Genomic DNA, 21,192 nt, shown 5'->3' on the forward strand with positions numbered 1-21,192 from the left:
CTTTATTTACATTTCAAATGATATCCCCTTTCCCAGTTTTCCCTCCAGAAACCCCTATCCCATTCCCCCTCCCCCTGCTTCTTCTATGAGGGTGCTTCCTACCCACCCACTCCCTCCCGTCTCCCTGCCCTGGCATGCCCTTACACTGGGGCATCTAGTCTTCAGAGGACCAAGGGTCTCTCTCTTCCCACTGATGCCCAACAAGGCCATCCTCTGCTATATATGTGGCTGAAGTCATAGGTTCCTGTGTTCTCTTTGGTTTGTGGTTTAGTCCCTGGGAGCTCGGGGGTGGGGGGTGTCTGGTTGGTTGATATTATTCTTCTTATGGGGTTCCAAACCCCTTCAGTCCTTTCTCTAACTCCTCCATTGGGGTCCCTGTGCTCAGTCCAATGGTTGGCTGCAAGCATCTACCTTTATATTTGTCAGGCTCTGGCAGAGCCTCTCAGGTGATAGCTATCAGACTCCTATCAGCATGCACTTCTTGTCATCCACAATAGTGTCTGGGTTTAGTGACTGTATGTGGACTGGATCCCCAGATGTGGCAGTCTTTGGGTGGCCTTTCCTTCAGTCTTTGCTCCACACTTTGTCTCCATATTTCCTCCTGTGAGTATTTTGTTCCCCCTTCTAAGAAGGACTGAAGCATCCACACTTTGGCCTTCCTTCTTCTTGAGCTTCATGTGGTCTGTGGATTGGATCTTAGGACTCAGCAGCACCAGCCCAGAGATGGCACCACCCTCAAAGAGCAGCTTTCCTCTTCCCATCAATCAAGGATTGAGAAAATACCCTACAGACACCTCATGGAAGCATTTTCTTTTTCTTTTTTTTTTTCTCCATCTTTATTAAATTTCCTCCTCTCAGATAACTTTAGCTTTGTCAAGTTGACATAAAACTATCCTGGCACTTGAGACCACACCCCCAAAGTCCTAGGGCCTTCCATTATAACCTCTTTCCCAAAGACTCCAGCACCTCAAGACAGCATCAGGCTGGAGAACCGGCCTTTCATGGGCCCTTGGGGAACACTCAGACCAAGCCCCAAACTATAGCAGTACTCGAAATAGCATTTGCATTTTTATATGTCTGGCCCCCTGCTGAAGAGTAAGCTCATTAATGGAGGAAGCCATATTTTATTTGTCTTGCCTCCCTCCTTCTCCCTCCCTCAAACTTCTGCCCACTCCCTTCAGCTAGCATATTGATCAGCGGATGATCAATGAGTTTTCTCCTCCGTTCCGCTTAGCGGGCTATCTAATGAAGTCCCCTGCTAAGTTCAGAATCTTGCCTCAGAAGTTAGTTGCCTTATCAAAATGCTCTCTCTTTCTTCTCTTTCCTTCCAAGAAAACATGGCTACGTAATTCTTAATAAGGCATCAGTGACTAGTGGTATGCACAGAAATTTTACCGTATATCCTTAATATTTACTTATGCAAAAGATAGGACCCTAATGGTAGGGTTTTTCGAAAAAAAACTACAAACTTGTTTTTGAGTAGATACCGATCTGTGTCTCTTGAATATATGTACAAATCACTAATACTTATATAAGAATGCATTTTTGAATTTTAAAGTTAGGAGCTATGAGGTATTTCATAATTTTTTTTGTTGGTGTTTTTTGGGGGGGTTGGTTTTGGTTTTTTTGTTTGTTTGTTTGTTTGTTTGTTTGTTTTTATTCCTAGTGACTCCTAAAAGTTTGTTATTTAGTAAAGGGAAGATAAAATTGTGGAGGGCAGATATGACCTCCTCTGATACAGTCTTCTTCTGGTAGACCAGGTTCCTTTTGCACATAACTTATAGCATAAACTGAACTCTACTGCCCCGTTTGAGAACCCTTCAATAAAAAGAATGAGGCGATAGCCTACGGAAGCCATTGTAAGAGAACAGAATGCTGTCCCTCATTTCTGCTCCACTCACTGAAAACTCCTGTCTCGCATTTCTTAAACAGCTACCCACTGTTCAAGGCTGTGTTGCTTATGAAATGATTCTCACCTACAAATCGGGTCTTTCAGAGTAGCTGAGAAGGGAAGAAAAGACCTTGAAAGTCCTGAGCGTCTGTTTGTCTTCCATCGTACTCTTCAGAGCGTGGTGCGTTTAATCCAAACCCTTCTTGGCCTAGCCGGCTCACCTTTAGTCCTGCTAGTCACAGTTCAGGGTCAGGGCAGACAGAGAGAAAGGTTGACTGGGTGGAACAATACTTGTTGTCCTGGTTAGGTTTCTGTCAAGTTGACACAAGCTAGAGTTATCTGGGAAGAAGGGCCTCAATTGAGAAAATGCCTCCATCAGACGCCCTGCAGGAAAGTCCTGTGGGTCATTTGCTTGATTGATGTCTTGTTGCTGTAAAAATATAAAAAATTAAAAAAGTATTGGTGTCTTTTACCTCGATAGGTCCAGCACCACGGTGTCCCAAGATATCTCCTAGATATCTTGTCAGAAACACACCCTAACTCCGCGGCGACCCAGACCAGTCGCCCCACACTCCGTTACACTTAAACCTACACATTAAAGAACACACAACACAATAATCTTTGACCCAATTGGTAAGATATAATTGCCCACTTAAACATACAAAGCCCGGTACCATCCATCCCTTAAGAACATTAATAACAACCTGTAAATACACAGAGCAGAATCTTAACATCACCGGCCATGGCTTCTCACCCTCCCCTCCATCCCTCCTGTCTCTCCCTTTCTGTCCTAGTCTCCTCCTCTTCCTTCAAACTTCTTTCCCGCCCATCCTTCCTTCTCCTCCAATGACAGGCCTCCTCCTATCTTGTGCCTGCCTCACCTGTGACATCATCCTACAATGTCTGATGTGGATTAGCACAGCCCCCTGTGGGCGGTACCATCCCAGAGCAGGTGGTCCTGATGTATAAGAAAGCAAAGGTAGCTAGTGATCTGGGACAAGCCAGCAAGCAGCATTCCTCCATGGTCTCTGCTTTCGTTCCAGCCTCTAGTTTCCTGCCTTGCTGAATTCCTGCCTTGGCTTTCCTCAAAGGATTGTGACGTAGGACATGTGTCCTACAGAGACAATAGACGCGAGATGAAGACACTGCCATACACAGATTCTAAGCATCAAAATCATCATGGATAAGACTATAACCAGAGACCTGTACAAAGATTTCCTGGGAAATGGGACTTCTCTTTTTATCTAAGATGTATCTTGTCTTGCGTGCTTCCTTTTGCTGTGATTAAAACACCGGCCACAAGCAACTTGAGGAGGAATGGGTGTATTTGGCATTAAGGTCACACAGAGTCCAACAGGAAGGATAGGTAAGAGCTCAAAGCAGGATCGGCGAGACAGGAGCTGGGGCAGAGACCATGCAGGAGAGCAGTTTGTTGGATTACTCTCCAGGGCTTGCTCAACTTGCTTTGTTATAAAAGCCAAGCCTTGCCTGCCTAGAGATGGCACCAGCTACCACAGGCTGGACCCTCCCGCATCAGTCATTCATCAGGAAAATGCCCCCCCCACAGTCTGGTTCTTAGGCTGATCAGACAGAGGCAATGTCCCGGTCAAAGTTCTGTGTTCTCACGTGACTCTACTTCCTGTCACATTGCCAAACTAATGAGCCTTATTTTGACAAGTTATTTCCTAAAATTATAGTAAAATGGCAACTATTAATAAAACAGTATGAGTTAGTAAATATTACACATATTAGCAATTATCCTACTAGATGCTATTCTATATTTAGAACCATATAATAACTTTAGAATCCACTAGAGGGGAAGAATCCTTGCCCCAGACACTGGGTGTGTGCCCCTAGCCCGAGCCTACTGACCTGTAACAGAATACCAAAGTGACTTTTCTAGCGGTTTACAAAATATTTCTGTCTCTAAGAGTCCCTTTACTTTTCTTAATTAGAAGAGAGAAGATGGAGGAGAATTTGCATCACTGCCCCACAGATGAGGGACGGGAGCTGAAAGAAGTTGTACCAAGAACACACAGCTGCTTTTCATCTCCCTTCCGTAGAAGCTGATACTCAAGTTTAAAAGTAAGCTGCTTCATGGCCAGCCACGCCAGGGACATTCCAGGCCCTGACTCAGTGACTTCAGGCTCCCGACTTCCCAAGATGAGCCTTCTGGATCGTTTTTACACAGGAGGTTGGGGGGAGGAGGAATAAATGTGAATTTCAGCTTTTGAGCCTCCTTGATAACTTACCAATAGCCCCACAACACCCTATCCTACCACACAGAATCTGTCCCCCTAACCTCAGCTCCAGAGGATAAGACTATGAAGTCTAAGATAGCCCTGAAAAGGGGAGCAGATGATCTGCCCTTGAGTGTAGGTCATGCTCTTCTGTGACTATCAGCTCTTTCCACAGAAACCACTGCCCTCCCACGCCCATGTCCTGTGGGTCTTGAGCGACCTTGACCAGTTCACAATGAATTATAATCTGCCTTAAGTACAGACCACTGAGCGGGCCACCAGTGGTCCCTTTTTCTCTCCTGGCCCTTATGATAAAACTGATATTCCTCAGCAAAAGAATCTTTTTCCATTAGCAATCAGTTTAAATTCACTTAATACTCTAAAAGCAAGGAAAGCTTTTTTTGAAAAAAAAATGCCATTTAAGAATGAGACTTGCTTAGAATTAATGTTTGCAGATTTGATGCTATTTTCGTCACAGAATTAGCATATATTCCGCCTCATCCAAATCACTTTCTCCTTCTCCTCTCTGTCCTTTTCCAGAACTCCCAGAATTGGCTGGAATAGAGAACAGAATTTCCCACAACTCACAGACATCGCCCATCTGTCTCTCATTTTCCAAAATGACAAACCAAAATGGCCCTGAGAGCCAAAAATGTTATTTCCTTCTTCTCTCTGGCAGCCTAGTTAGGCCGTTGGGTTTTCTTTTTCTTCAGCATAAGGAAGGCATTTTAAAAGCTGAGCTCAGAAAAAGAGAAAACAGACTCAAGGTAGCTCATTACTGTGCTACTGATGAGAACTTGTGAGAGGCCGGACCCTTCAAGTCCAGGTGATGGCTGTCAGCCCAGCGATGATGATCCGAGGATCACAGAATTCACTGCACTCCCCCACAAAAGATGAACTGGGAGCTTCGCTCTGGATCTGGGAGCAGCCCTCCAACACGGGAGAGTGTCTCCCCTGCTGACTTTTATTTGGCAATGGAAGTCAATGACTTTGTCTCTCAGGACAAGGACTTTCTGAGCTAAACCATCATCTCTCAAAAGAAGCAGATTCTAAATGTGTTTGTTTCGTTTCTTCAGAGGACCTTAAAATATGCCGAGGTTATAAGGAAAAGAAAGAGAGAGATGGAGACAGGCAAATAAATAAATAAATAAATAAATAAACAAACAAACAAACAAATAAATGACGAAGGAAGAGATTGAACCCAACCACGATCCGATTGCTTTGTTTGACTGGATTATTCCTTTGGAGGATTTCTGACAGAAGACTCAGGGGGGGAAATCTCCAGAAATGGACACATAGAACTAGTCTTATTTTTTTAGAAGAAATGGGCATAACAGAAAATAGAGCAGTCCAGAAAATATTTAAAGTCGGAAATCCTTAGCCCTACTCCCAGGCTTAAGGTGAGGTCCGGTGAACCTTATTCTTCCCTCACCTTAGGAAGCCAGGAGTGGTCAGTAAGAGCCGCCCCTGGAACGGTGACTGTGTAGACCTTGAGCGGCAGTAAGCATGCAGTACCTGGTACAAAAAGAATGCAATTAAAAGTCAGGGGGAGTTGCGTCTGCTTTTAGGTTGTCTAAATACCTCCTCCGCTAAAGGCAAGATTGAAGAGATGGCCTGGGTCCACGTGGTTTCTCAGGAATGAGCTCCCAGGGAATGAAGCAGGAAGGAAGGACAGGAGAGATGCGGAAGAAAGATGGAAGGCCAGGACACAAACCCTCTGTCAAGGCCACTTCTATGTACCACTGCCCATTTCCTCTGAGGGATGCACATGCCCAGAATGGGCTGTGGGAAGGATCCTTTGCTACAGTGTGGGCCCCAGGGTACTTTCCCTTGCTTTGGCCCACCTCCCCACCCCGGCCCCGCCCCTGCCCCACCCCCGCCCCACCCCGGCCCCGCCCCTGCAGGCTGGACGCTTGCTTTGAGCAGCTGCAGCTGGAGCCCCCAGGGTGTGAAATAGAAGAGGAGAGACAAGCTGAGAGCTTGAGATGACTTGCAACAACTCCCACTGCTGAGGTCTCTCATGGGGTTACCCACTGCAGCAAGGCGAGCATCGAGCGTCCGCGGTGGTCTCTGGGGCTTTGATGTGGGCACCGCAGGTTGTTTATTACAGCGTCCAGAGGCTGACTTATAGTATTCCTTTGCTTATTCTGGCCTCCAAAATGACAAACACCACCTGAATGTCACTTCCTAAGTAGAAGCCATGCACGCAGCTGTCAAGACTCCTCCCTGAAGAACCACAGCCCTTTTCTGCCCTAAGAGTGACCTTCAGAACACTTCCTGCCCATTGCCCCTACCTGCTCCACTTTGCTATCTGGTTTCAACTTAAAACCGTTTCCTCGAGGAAGCTTCCCTTGACCCCTAGGTCAGCCACTCATTTCCGGCTTCTGGGTGCTATGCGATTATATCGTACATTAAATGCTTTCCCGAAGTATCTGTTCCTTTAGACACACATTCACCATTCCGTCATCAGTCCTGTGAGATGAGGACGAAGAGTGATCTTTTGTTACTAGATGCATTCCCAAAGCTTTGCTTACTGCCTGGCACAAAAATCTAAGCAATAGCTTTCGGTTCCGTGCACTGAGGAGTGGGTAGATGGATGAAGCAATCGGTATGGGGAGAAGTCAAAACCATCTGTGGCCGTTGAAATCTGCCTGAAGCTCTGCTGTGCTCATGAGGCCCAAGACTCTTGGTCTCTTGTCTTCAGAGTAATGATTCCAGAATGTTCTTTCCCAGAATTCATGCCCTGGGAAGAAAACAGGGCTCAGAGCTATCCTAAGGCTTTCTCCTTTCTCTGTGTCCCTAAGCTCCGCCCAGCTGACCTCCTTCCAAGAAGCACATTGCTTGCTTAGTTGGTAGCACACCCAGGGATAAGCCATGTTGCTAGGTTCATCCTGGCTTTGCAGACAGTTGTTCCCTCCTGGGTCTAAACAGCCATCTCTCCTTGTTGCTCATGCCCAGAGTCATTTCTGTCATTGTGAAGTGTTTGTATCCTTCCTTCTCGGCTTGTTGACCTGGTCACTCTCAAAGGAAGCCAGCCCTACACAAAAGCAGAGAGGAGGACAGTGGAGCCTTCTGATGGGTTGGGCTTTACCCTCCGTGAAGATCCAAGGACATCTTTTCTTTGGGGAGCAGTCGGAGTGAGAGCTTCTCATTGAACTTCACACGACTTCCCAAAGAGCAAGGAGAGCATCTCAGAGAGTTGGCCAGCCTCCTCGTGAGTGCTGGGAAGGAAGGGTGCTGCACTGTCTCGGAGATTTCAGCAGACAACAGATGCCTCCATATTGGCACACGGCCACTGGAGTTTTAATAAGAGGGAGAATAGTAACGTGAGCCAACAAATCTATCTAAGGGCAAGCAGCAGATGAGAGGATCCACATTCAGGAAAACGTTCCGCTCACAGTGGATAAGCAGAGCCCACCCCAGTCCCCGGATGAGGGCAGACTGCCTTGTAGGATGTCATACAGGTGAAGGCAGGCACAAGATAGAACGTGGACCATCATTGGACGAGAAGGCAGGATGGGCGGGAGAAAAGTTTTAGAGAGAGGAGGAGACTGGAGGAGGAGAGGAAGCCGCGGGGAGAACACGGAAGCTGATGTTAAAATTCTTCTCTGCATATTTACAGGTTGTTATGAATGTTCTTAAGGGATGGATGTGTACAGGGCTTTGTATGTCTAGGTGGGTGATTATATATTATCAATTGGATCGATTATATATTATCAATTGGATCAGAGGTTATTGTGTTGTGTGTTCTTTCACGTGGTGATTTAAGTTCAAGAGAGTGTGTGGTGACTCGAGACACTGGGCCACCATGGAATTGGGATGTGTATGTCTGGCATGGTGGCAACCTGCCTTGGGACATAGATGGGTAAAGAGATTGCTGCCAGGCTCAGAGAGAAGCCATCGGCAGTGTGGTACGGGATGGAGCAGAGCGGGTGAGAGGCTTTGCTGACTGAGATGAAGACATCCACCAGATATCTTGGTGCACTGCAGTGCCAGACCTAGTGCGGGATAAAAGACAGCATTTTTTTTTCTGTTTATATTTTTTATTTTTTTATTTTTTTTTAACTTTTTTTTTTTTAATTATTATTAATTTGAGTATTTTTTTTATATTTTTTGAGTGTTATTCCCTTTCCTGGTTTCCGGCAAACATCCCCCCCCCTCCCTTCCTTATGGTGTTCCTCCCAACCCTCCCCCATTGCTGCCCTCTCCCCAACAGTCTAGTTCACTAGGGGTTCAGTCTTAGCAGGACCCAGGGCTTCCCCTTCCACTGGTGCTCTTACTAGGATATTCATTGCAACCTCACGAGGTCAGAGTCCAGGGTCAGTCCATGTATAGTCTTTGGGTAGTGGCTTAGTCCCTGGAAGCTCCGGTTGGTTGGCATTGCTGTACATATGGGGTCTTGAGCTCCTTCAAGCTCTTCCAGTTCTTTCTCTGATTCCTTCAACAGGGGTCCTGTTCTCAGTTCAGTGGTTTCCTGCTGGCATACGCCTCTGTATTTGCTGTATTCTGGCTGAAGACAGCATTTTTTTATATATATAATTTTACAGCAACAGGAGCTCATGCACACTGTGGTACTTCTTTCTTTAGCCGACTGCCTGTGCTGCCCCAGGGCTCATCCCCACCCCTAGTCCTACCCCTTTCATCTTGCCACCTGTGTTTCCTGTGCTTGCTTCTATTATTAGCCTCTACTGGGAAGTCTTCCCTGAACAGAGAGACCAGCAGAGTGCATCTTCTCTCTCCTCCCTGTCCCTGCCTACACTGTCCGCCTCTCCTGCTGCTCTAGAGGAAAGAGAGACCTCGTTTCTATCTGTATCACGACCTCTCTCAGCCAGCACCTTGCCTGCACTAGGTCCCCCTGGTCATACTGAAAAGTAAGCTGAATGAACCCGCAGCAGGCGGGAAGAGGAATTATTTAGGACCACATCCCCAATGCGAGGCATGAGTTCTCTATCAGCACAGCACCGAGTCAGAGTGAGATGTCAAAGGGTGTGAGGCGAGCCTGGCTCCGAGTCCTCCTGGACCATTGCTCCTTGAAACCTTGTGGCCACAAGTCAAGAGCAGTACAAAATTCTGACCGGAAATCAAGTTGGTGGAGAAGGATCCTTCCAACTCCAGCCCTGGGTAGCAAAGGCAGAAGGGAGACATACTGGTGGAGTTTGCAGAGGACTGAGGAAAGCATTGCCCCAGATTGGCAGGGGTTGAGACACTCAGAAAGTGACAGATGGGTGGGAGGAAGGAAAGAGGCATTTGTCTGAGAGACAGAATCAGCACAATTACTGACCTGATGGGACCTCTCCAGCCCAACACTTCCCCCTCCCTCAGAATGCTCTACCCCATTTCCCTGACCCCCACCCCCATCCCATATCCCCTATCCCCCACCCCCCACCCTAGCCTCCCCTCGATTTGTTGACCCTGGCCAAAAAATCCTTCCCGCCTCCAGGCCTTTGGGGACAAGCCTTCCTCTGTCCTGAATTTACATCTACACCTTGAAATATAAACTCCTTCCCCTCTGTAGATTTTTAGATCAAACATAAATCTCCAGTGAGACCTTTGATGGTTACCTTATTGGATGGATATATCCCCCGTTACAGCCCATTAATCTCAATGTTCTGGATTTTTTTATCATAATATTTATACGACTTGTAATTACTTCATGTATCTATCTGTTTACTAGAGGTGCTAAGAAGAATAGTCTTTCTTACCAGAGAACATCTCACTAGGTCACAGGGGCCTTGACAGCTTGTTCACTGAATTAATTGTCTCTTACAACCTGGCACCTAGTAGGAGGCCATTGCTGTCAGCCGTATATGGTTCCTGACCCTGATAATTTCGGCAGAATTCCTTTAGTCTTCATAAAACTGAGTTGATACATCAAGCTGTTGACTTGGCCATGAGCTATTTCACTTTCCAAGACTCATTTTTATCTGGAACTATCCACGAATGCACTCAGGACTGTCTCAGAATTGAGGGATATGTATCCAAGGTACCACGTAGGTCCAAGCTAGCGCTTGTGAATAAATCCCTCCTAATTAAGAAAAAAAGTGCAATTTCATGATTAAGGGGCTTAGAACTAATCAAGACAGGGTTAAAAATAAAACTATTTTTACACAGTGGGAGCTGTGTACACCAAAGAATAGCTACTGGCATTTGAATGTTTGAAAATAATGTCCCAGACTTTGATTTTTACATGAAAAAAAGTAATTGCTTGCCAAGCTACATTTAAAAAGTGTAATTTCTGGTAGAATTTAGGCCAGGACCTTAACCTTAATAGGCCTACAGAGTCTAGAATTTTCCAGGTCCCGATTTTTCCTAGGCTCTTTGAATGTTCCCTCATCTAATTTTTCATCATTCTGGTGATGATGTACCATCAGTGGTCTGGTCTTAATTACCCAAACCAGGACTGTTAAGCTAATTGAAAACAAAACAAAACAGAAAACATGCCCTAAGCTAAGTTTGTAAATGAGCTTTCGTGGTTTGCAAAACTATGATATAGTCCCTGCTCAGTTCCCTAGGCAATCAAAACATTAGCAGTGTGTGTGTGTGTGTGTGTGTGTGTGTGTGTGTGTGTGTGTGTGTGTGTGAGAGAGAGAGAGAGAGATCTCAGCCATGCCCCATCTCCTTTGAGCTAGCTTTTAAAACTAATGAATTCTAAAGAAACTTTTGCTTTCTACAATGGAAGCAGCTTCATCGTCATCTTCTGCAGGCTTCAAACTGGGGAGAGAGAGCCGAGCAGACATTATGTAAACGCAGTACTCTTGTACCTGTTCTCGAAAACATTTTTAATCACCGTTACTTTCAAAGGCAGAGGACAAAGCTTCCGGAGTCACCACCCCCTTCTCCGACCCACTCCTCCCCACCTGTATGGCTCTCCCACACTTAACCTCATTGTATTCTAGAAATCTACTATTGCTTCACCTCCTAGAGATCATCCTTAGATCTCAAACCTAGGACAATTGGCTAACTGGGGTGCCCATTAACATATCAAAGCAGATGCTGGCCATCTTAATTAGGAAAAGGCTTGCCTATTGGGGGGCACTTTCTCAGTTAATGCTCCCTCCTCTCAAATGACAACAACTGTCTGTCAAGTTGACTTGACACAACCAGCCTGCCCAGTTGAGCAAGTCGGTGAGCAACTTTACTCCCTGGTTCCTGCCTCTGCTCCTGTGTGAGTCCCTGCCCTGACTTCCCTCAGTGATGGACGGTGACACATGAGGTGTAGACCAAGTAAACTCTTTCTCCTCTCACAGTGCTTTCGATTGTGATATTTATCACCGCACCAGAGGCAAACAAACTAGAGCAAGTCTTTAGTCTCGTTAATAGGATAATTTAAAGGCAGACTCAAGCCCGGGGACAATTTTATTAGTGTTTAAAATAAAAACCTCTGGGCAGCAGGCTGTAAATCTTGGCAGCTGTGTGGAAGAGGAAGACAGAAAGGAGAAGAGAACCACGCTGCTTAAATTAAGCTGGGATAGAGGTCAGCCATGTGGTGGAGAAGCAGCCACATGGTGGAGAAGCGGCCTCGTGGGGAAGAAGTGGCCGTGTGGGGAAGAGGGCAGCTTTAGTTATGTTGTGAAAAGGCCCAGCAAGTATGAGAAGAAGCATACTTGAGCTCTGTCCAGCATCTTAAAGAAGAAGAGAGACGAGAAGAAGGAAAAGTTATGACTCTCTGGAACAGGACTCAGAAAAGTAGACAAAGCCAACAGAACTTCACAGTGGTTCTGGGGAGGCTACAAAGAGGTTAAGGATTCCAGGAAAGAAAGGTACATCGACTCATTGACTCAGAGGGTCTCAACCTGTGGGTCACAGTGTCCTTGGGATTGAAGACTCTTTTACAGAGGTCACATCTCAGATACCCTGCATATCAGATATTGACATTATGACATAACTAGCAAAATCACAGAAATTAAGTAAAAAGTAATTTTACAGTTGGGGTCACCACAACATAAGAAACTGCATTCAAGGGTCTTGGCATTAGGAAGGCTGAGAACCACTACATTTATAAGATCGCTCCTATCTCCTTAGCATGGGTGAAGGTGGACTTTCCAGAGGAATAACCCCTCAGCTGTATAAACAACCGGTCCAATCAGATTAACTCTCAGATGAGAAAACAGTATCTTCACCCCCAGACATAGATTCCGTGCTTTTCTGTGACAACTGTATTAAAGACGGAAAGAAAACAGGATAGGAAGTAGTCTCGAAGCAGGTGATGGAAACAGAGAAGAGGAAAAGAGATGGGGGGAGGGAGGGGAAGAAGGCCACGCCTTTAGACTTGGGTCCAAGAGCGACCAGCAACAGAGGCTATCGGCAAGCAGTTCCGTGACAGAAAGGGGTTAAGAGACTTCAGAAAAAAAAATCCGTGCAGGCCTTGGGGGTCAGGAGAAGCATGTTTGGACTTTTGGTCCAAGGAAAAAGTTTACATTGTTTTTAGTCGGATCTCTGAACACGGGGCAGGCTCGGCAGTGCTCTGTGGTAGAGGCTCTGAAGAACCTGCCTCAGGGGAGACCTCCAGAAAAATCCACATACACCCTCCCATCCTTCCCATCTCCTTGGAAAGGCTTCAAGTAAATCAGTTTTCCTGAGGGCTGCCCTCTCTCAGCCAGGTGATTGACATGCCCAATTAGATTCACTCTTAAGGAAGGAAACAGCAGTATGTAATATTCTAGCTTCAGGGACGGCTCAAAATGTCCTATTTCCATCCAGGGCCCAACATAGAGCCCAGGTTCCATTCTTTCAACCAGGAAGAGGTGTCTTTCCCTTAAGGGGCTTCAGCAAATCCCCGACAGCACCACCTTTTATGGAGGATTTTATAGCCTGAAGACAGGCAGTTGTCATGGTTCCCTTTCCAGTGCTACCGAGGCCTCAGAGTGGAAGGTCTCAAGCCAACCATGAGTTGGAGGGTCCTGCTCAAGGGCCTCCAAGGCTGACAGAGTTGAAAACAGGAGTCTCTGTGGCATGAGATTCGGGGCTCTGCTGAGGGTGGATTTTTTATGACTTGAGCCTAGGGTCAAGCTGAGGTGCAGTGTCACCGGCCTTTTCTGGCCAATTCCAAGAAGAACAATTACTTCCAGGAGGATAAGTACTTCCGAAGTTGAATTCTCCATACACAAGGCGAGAATTGTATTCTCCCGGTGTCATCTGGTCACCTTGAGTTGAAAACCATTCCTGGAATTTCATGCTGTCTGGAAATAAATGAACCTTATCGGTTCCCATCAAAAATTAGTTTATAGTGCCTTTGAAAGTTTATGATACTATCTGATAGAAAATATTGTTTGCAGATATGACAAGCCTAGCAATCCACCGTCTACTATCAAGTTCATTTTATGTCAAAGGCATTAATAGTTTCCCGTAACTTGGCCAATTCCTTAAGGTTTCGGGAATCTGGTGATAATGAGTAAGGGGACATCTTCGTCCTTTTTCTCTTGGTGGGACTTTAGCCTCAGGCTTGCACACTTAACACATTGGCAACACAAGACCAGCTGCTGTGAAGACAAAACTTTTCTAAAATACCAAATTTCATGAAGCAATCAAGAGTTGATCCCCTAGAAAGGGTTTTCCAGATGGGGAGCATAGTTCAGGAGAGAGTGGGGGACAGGGACAGAGAGGAAAAGACTACAGATCCCAAATGTCTGCTCTTTGCTAACACCAGAAAAGACCACGTTATCTTAGTGATTCCACAAATGCTTTGAGAGTTTCTGTTTAAGTTGATGTAAAGTTCTCTGGGGAAGAGGAGTACAAACACTGCTTAAGAAAGTATGACCCAAAAAAGCAGCTGTCATCTCAAAGGAACAAACAGTCATGGTTGATTCTGGAGCCCAAATTATGAGTGTCCATAGGCTGGGACATAACATCAAGCCTCTGAGAGTAGTTAGACTCTGGACCTGCAATATTCCAACCTCCCCATATTACTGCAGTTCTATCAGTCAATCAGCCTTTCTAGACACAGCTTCTTCCCAGGAATTCCCATTCGTGGAATTAATTAGATTATTTTTTAAAAAATGTACAATGTCACATGACTATGATGCCCGCTGTGGTTCCTACAGGTGTCCACAGATGGGTACTCGAAGGCCTTGGATGTGGGGTCCCTTCCTATGTAGCTTCTCGAGGAAGGAATGCGTCACAGTCTGAGCCTGTAGCCAGGCGCTCTCATCCCTAGGGAGGGCGCAGGAAAGGGGTGGGGTCAGAATGAGTGACTGTTCATGCTCCTTTTGATATAAAGCCTGCCCCTTGCTACCACTCCAACCTCCATCCCTGTGAGAACTCCAGGCACTTCAAAGTCCATTAGCTAGAGACGCATAGGCATATCCCTCTGTGGGCATCTGTGAGGGGGAAGGGACCGGTTCTGAGGCCTAAGCAGTCTGGATTCTAACCCTACAGGAACTGAAAGCCCAGGTTGTGTCCACATGAAAGAAGCAAATTTGAGGGTAGTGAACTGTGTTTGAAGACTATGTTACGAAGAAAGAAAGAGGGGAGAAGACAGGAAGACGGAAATGCAAAGCCTTGATCAGTTAAAGCTCACACTTTTAGAAAAATGTTCTCTCTGGAACCGAGAAAGGTGACAATACACCGCTTTTTATCCTGGCCTGTTTTAGACACTCTAAATCTTCTCTCTGCGAATGAATACTATGTTTATACTGCTGGTATATTTGAATATTTAACATTTTAAGTTCACGTAGCATTTATTTTAACAAAATCTGATGCTTTAAAAGTAATAAAAAGAACGTTCTCCACTTTGCAAAAGGATTCACAGCCGAGTTTCAGAATGCACGTCAGGCCTTTGGGAATTTCCAGGGTGTTTATACTTATTAAAACTTAGAGCATGTACAAATTTTCCTGAGTTGATCTTTTGTGTAAATTGAGATGCATCGCCCTGGCAAGGGCTGTATTCATTTTCAATTTGTAAAACGGTAATCCCCCAGAACCCTCTCCTGCTCCTCATCCTGAGTCTAGGAGTCTCCTACATCAAAACCATAACTCTTTCCCCAAGTAGCAGCCAAAGAAATTCCAAAGGGCAGACATTTGCTTAATTAGACAATATGGCACCGCCAGCCAATCCTGCAAACTTTGGGTTTCAGAACAATTCGAAGAATATGAAACTGCTCACAGCCCATAATTTGTTTTCCATTGACACATCAAAGAAAGATTCTCCAATGATCTCGCTGTTCAATGATGTCGAACTGTGCAGCTCATCGGGTGCTGGAAGCAGGTCAGGGAATCTGTGTGACGTAACAAACGAAAGATCGGCCTCTTGGCTCAGTCAATAAAATGCCTGCTTCCCAAGTGGGAGGACCTGACTTCAATTCCCAGCGGGCATGAAAACCAGGTAGAGAGGCATGTCCGTAACCCCAGCATTGGGGGTACACAGATCCCTGAGTCTTGCTGGCTGGACAACCTGGACTCATCATCGGGCTCCAAGTCCCATTGAGTGGCCTTGTCTCAAAAACTGAGGTGGACAGGACTTGGGGAATAACACCTGATGTTGACTGCTGGTCTATACATATTTGCACCCACACACAGAGAGAGGCACATGCACAAGCACAGGAAGTGTGTGTGTGTGTGTGTGTGTGTGTATTTGCGTGCATGCATGTGCACGCACACGAGTGTGTACAAATATGTTAATTCATAATTAGAAGAGAAATAAACCAATTTATATCAATCATTGCCCTTAAATAAGCCCATTTTTACAGCTACAAAGTGGTCCAAAGACTGATTCCTTAATCTTTCTTTATGTGGTTTTTGTCTGTTTGTTTCGTTCTTTGAAACAGTCTCACTGTGTAGCTGTGACTGGCCTGGAACTCAAGACTTGAACAAGGCTGACCTTAAGCAATCCCCCTGCCTCTGACTCCTAGGTCAGAGATTGTAGACTTGCATCACCATGCCCAGCTTTATCTATCTTCATGAGAAGCCCAAACTCTCTCTACCCTCAGTAGCTTCTTGGTTTTCCCCAGTTTTTACCCTTAGTCCTGCCACGTTTATCTGGGATAACTACCGGTGATTATTGTTTTGTTTTTCAAAGGACACACGGTCGCTTTCCAACAGGCTCGTTTCTGTTATCTTGGTGTGAGGCATGCTCTCGTTTCAATTAAAAGAGAGATAAAGGAGAGGTCATATGAGAAGCTAGCAGACACCAGAAGCGAGTGGGAAGAAAGCGATACCAAGGGTAAAAGCAGAGACTGGTGCTGGAGAGACAGAGCATGAGAGCAGGGGAAGGAAGGCCAGAATGAGAAGCTCTGCAGGATGCAGGGCACAGACCTGGGCACAGACCTGGGCACAGGATGCACAGTACAGGCCTGGGCACAGGATGCAGGGCACAGACCTGGGCACAGACCTGGGCACAGGATGCATAGTACAGACCTGAGCACAGGATGCAGGGCACAGACCTGGGCACAGGATGCACAGTACAGGCCTGGGCACAGGATGTAGGGCATAGATCTGGGCACAGGATGCAGGGCACAGACATGAGCACAGGATGCAGGGCACAGACCTGGGCACAGGATGCAGGGCACAGACCTGGGCACAGGATGCACAGTACAGGCCTGGGCACAGGATGCAGGGCATAGACCTGGGCACAGGATGCACAGTACAGGCCTGGGCACAGGATTCAGGGCACAGACCTGGGCACAGGATGCACAGTACAGGCCTGGGCACAGGATGCAGGGCACAGACCTGGGCACAGGATGCACAGTACAGGCCTGGGCACAGGATGCAGGGCACAGACCTGGGCACAGGATGCAGGGCACAGACCTGGGCACAGGATGCACAGTACAGGCCTGGGTACAGGATGCAGGGCACAGACCTGGGCACAGGATTCAGGGCATAGACTTTCAGAGATCCTCTCTATGGTAGTAGACTGGTAATTTAGCCAATCCTCCTGATGAGGAAAAGGACATTACTGGGCCAACAACATCTACAAGCCAGCAGAAATCTAAAGATGTCAGTCTGGAACTTTGCTAGGGGCCTGCTAGCCAATCTAGGAGTGGCAGATGGGGGTGCTGGCCATGTACTAGATGACAGTCCAGGGACAGATTGACCAAATAAGCCATGTTTCTCAGATGGAAACTTTGAGAGAAACATGAGGCAGACCGGAATGGAGACCTGTGGGATGCCTGTGGGCCAAAAGATTCACCCGTGTTGAGTGCCAGGACGTTAATAAACCTGACAGGAGCCGGCTCTACAAAGTCACGTGCAGATACAGATGTGCACTCAGGAGAGACCCTTCCACTGAGGGAAACGGGAACTTTATCACAGCCTGCATTGCCCCACCCCAAATATGCACATGCTAGCAAGCTCCTGCTTTACTGGCTGGACAGTTGTTCACATGAATATTTGGGAGGGGGATGGACAATGACTCAGCCGTTGAGAGTGCGTGCTGCTCTGGGAGAAGTTCAGAGGTGGGTTCCCAGCACCCACACTGAGCACTTCACAGTCTCCTGTTACTCTAACTCCAGGGGATCCAATGCCCTCTTTGGGTCCCCATGGACACCCCCATGCACACGCACACACTAGACACACATATCTATAAGCAAAAATCAGTTACTTTTAAAAGAATATCCAAAGAGGGAAACGGATTTCTGTTTCTCACAGATCTTCTCCCAGGTAAGCCAGTCTTTCCTCTTCAGCTTTAGGACACTTTAAAGGTACATTTTTCCCTAATAAAACGGGACTCTAATAAGTGGAATGGATAAACTCCTGGCTCCTCTGTCGCTTCTGGGCCTAAAGTTTTGTTCCGCAGTGATTATCCAATTTCACTGAACTAACCTCAGAACAGAATTGTTAAGAATTTCATGAAAATATACAGAGCGGCGGGGGGCAGGGGGGGTTAAAGGGGGAGGCACGGAAGGAGTTGGAGGGAGGAAAGGAAACAGAGGTGAGAGATGGGATGATATGTTAACTTTTAAAATGGAAGTAAAGAGAAAAGAAGGAAGAAAATATATTCTCTCTGTTGGCAGTCTAGGCTCCGCCCCACAGTTACCTGGCAGCAGCCAGGTGTGCCTGACTCACTATAAAAGGGGCTGCTCTCCCCCTCCTCACTCTCTTGCTCTCTTACCCTCTCTCTTCCCCCTCTGTTCCCATTCCCCTCCTCACTCTCCCTTCACATGCTCATAGCCAACCTCTGTACCTCTTCTCTCTCTCTCCCTCTCCCTCTCTCTCCCTCCCCCTCTCCCTCTCCCTCCCCCTCCCTCTCCCTCCCCCTCCCCCCCCCCCTCTCTCCCTGCCTTTCTCTGTCTCTACTCCCTCAGCTCCCCTCCCCATGCCCTGAATAAACTCTATTCTATACTATACCATAGTGTGACTGGTCCCTGAGGGGAAAGGGGTGCCTCGGCATGAGCCCACAGAGGCACCCCCATACCTCACCTCCAGCAAACATATCCCTGGCTTCTCTATCTTTTTATAAAACACAACACTCTCAACACCTCCAGAATCATAAGCAATATTTTTGCTTGTGTGTATATTTTTGGGTTCACACATGCTGCCACAGAGCTCCATCATTGGCTTTCTGGTTATTCAATAATCTCTGTGTTTCCGCTGGCTCCCCGCCCATTGGATGGACAGAAATTTCAGCATCTTCCCAAGAGCAAAATCAGGAACTCATATTCAGAGCCGATGGCATCCAGGAAACCCTTGTGCTCTGAAGAAAACCAACTAGACTCATCCTCTATCAAGTCCCAGCAAATGGACTGCATTACCTTCAAGAAATGCAAGGCTAAAAGCCCTGTTTGCTGGTGGTGTGTGTTCCAATAGATGCTTAAATGAGCCATAGCCATTTCCCTGTCCTATTTTAACATGTTTTGTGAAGGAATGTTTGACAAGGCATCTGCGGGACCTGTTGGATGTTATTATTGACTTTAACTGAGAAAAGAAAAGAAGAGGAGAGGAGGGGAGGGAGGGAGGGAGGGAGGGGAGGGGAGAGGAGAGGAGAGGAGAGGAGAGGAGAGGAGAGGGGAGGGGAGGGGAGAGGAGAGGAGAGGAGAGAGAGGAGAGGAGAGGAGAAAGAATGAACTATCAATTACCTTGCTGGCAGTCATCTTGTGGTAGCACCTCATTCTGCAATTCCTTCCTGAACAGTGGAGGTTGAACACATCTATCTCCTTGGTGTTTGGTCATCCACACCCTCCAGCCATGACAATACGTAATATCATGTTGGCTTCCCTTCCTAAGAGGATCTCTTTGATCGGACTTATTGTATTTATAGCACCAGCTGTCTGAAACCCGGAAATGTCAGCAAGCGCCTGACAAGAAGCAGGTTCCAGAAAGTGCACTGAAGTGGGCATTTGGTTAGTTGGTCCTCTAGAGCACGGCACCAAAGCCACGGCTTTAATTCCATTTACTGGGTTGAATACTAAGGTCAAAACTAAACGTTACCTGGTTAGTAAGTATGAAGCCTAATAAAATAATTACAAAAATTAAAGGACAACGTTAAAAACTAAAAACACTGATACATTCATCAGACCTTCTTTCATTGAGCATCATCTGTGTACCAAATAATATGCAGGCCATGAAGAGAACTAACAAAAATAGGTAGAAGACTCTTCCGAGAGCTTTCAGTTTCTAATTAATTTGGAGGTTTTTGACAATATCTTTCTTGTACGCAAGGCAGTGTGGTTATATTCACCCTGACCACTGAGTCTTAGACCTTTTCATCCAACGCTCTTTTTCTTCCTGGTTAGTCCTCCTCCTGCCCTCATGGACTTTTTTTTCTTTTTTCTGTTCTTTCTTTCTCTCCTTTTTCTCGCTGGTTCCATATAGGCAGTCACAGCTGCTGTGTGTTCACAATTGCAAAGGCCATATATCCCGAAGACAGTTTCTCAACACACTCCTCTTCTCCCTTCAGCTCCCAATGCTTCCATTCCCTTTTCTACATGTTCTCTAGGCCTCAGAGTGGGTGAAATACATGGCTCGTTTGGGGCCAAGTTCTCGACAATAACTTATTTTCAATACTTGGGCTAGTCGTGAGTAGCTGCTGTGACCGTTTCTGACTGCCTGAAAGGCTGAGAGTTGCAGGTATAAATATAAATATTAAGGCATTTAACCATACTTTCATTTGGCAACACTCCAGTGGATTTTCCCACAGGACCTGTAACCTTCCTATCCGTATGATTCTGATCAGTTTTTCAGTGCCGGGCATCTGTTTCCTCCCACAGAACAGACTTCAAACCCAATTAGGAAGTGAGTCGTTACCCCCAAAACTTCACCCCACTATTGCACCAGTGAGCACATCCTGCCAGCATATCAGCCCAGTATCATAACAGGTTAGGTCTACAGCATGGTGTGATCACTACCAACTTCCCCCACGGCAGCCTGCATAGCACGATTAACTATAAGTGCAAGCGAGTAGAAAGGAGGCTTTCTTCTCTGATGCATCTTAATTTCACTCAGTCCTACGGCCAGGGTGTGTAGCATCTGCAGCAACAGGCTCTCACTGACTGTTCCTGGGGGCAACGGCAATAGCCTATGTTGTTTGTGGGACAACTAGACAACAGCCCATAGGGAAGGATCCTACATCTGACACGGGAATCCTGGATTGAAATATGATGTCTGGGAATGATGTTGCCTTTATGATGATAATAGACGCTGGTGAAGATGTGAGAAACAAGGAGCCTTTATCTGCTGTTGATTGGAGTGTAACTTGCCTGATATAGTAACTTTGGAAGTCATTATGGGGTAGGGGTGGGGCGTTCTCCAAAAGTTAAAGATAGTTGTGCCATATGACCCAGTTATACCAGTCTCAGGCAAAAGCAGACGTTCTCTATCCTAAGGCAAAGATTCTTGGACATTTGAGTCTGTCCCTGCTATGTTCACAATAACGAAACAGTAGAATCAGCCATGAAGTTCATCAGCAGATGAATGGACAACGTGTGGAGTTCTATAGATAAAAATTGATATTATGAAATTCACAGGAAAATGGATAGAACTGGAAAATATTACATGGAGTGAAGTGACCCAGGGCCAGAGAGACCATCATGCTATGTTCTCTCTCATGTGCAGACCTTAAGCTGGAAATTTTAGATAGCTGTGATTAAGTTGGAGTGAATGCCTTAAATGCCATGTAGGGAGAAGGGAGCC

This window comes from Rattus rattus, chromosome 16 (genome assembly GCF_011064425.1).
Source record: "Rattus rattus isolate New Zealand chromosome 16, Rrattus_CSIRO_v1, whole genome shotgun sequence".
NCBI lineage: Eukaryota > Metazoa > Chordata > Mammalia > Rodentia > Muridae > Rattus > Rattus rattus.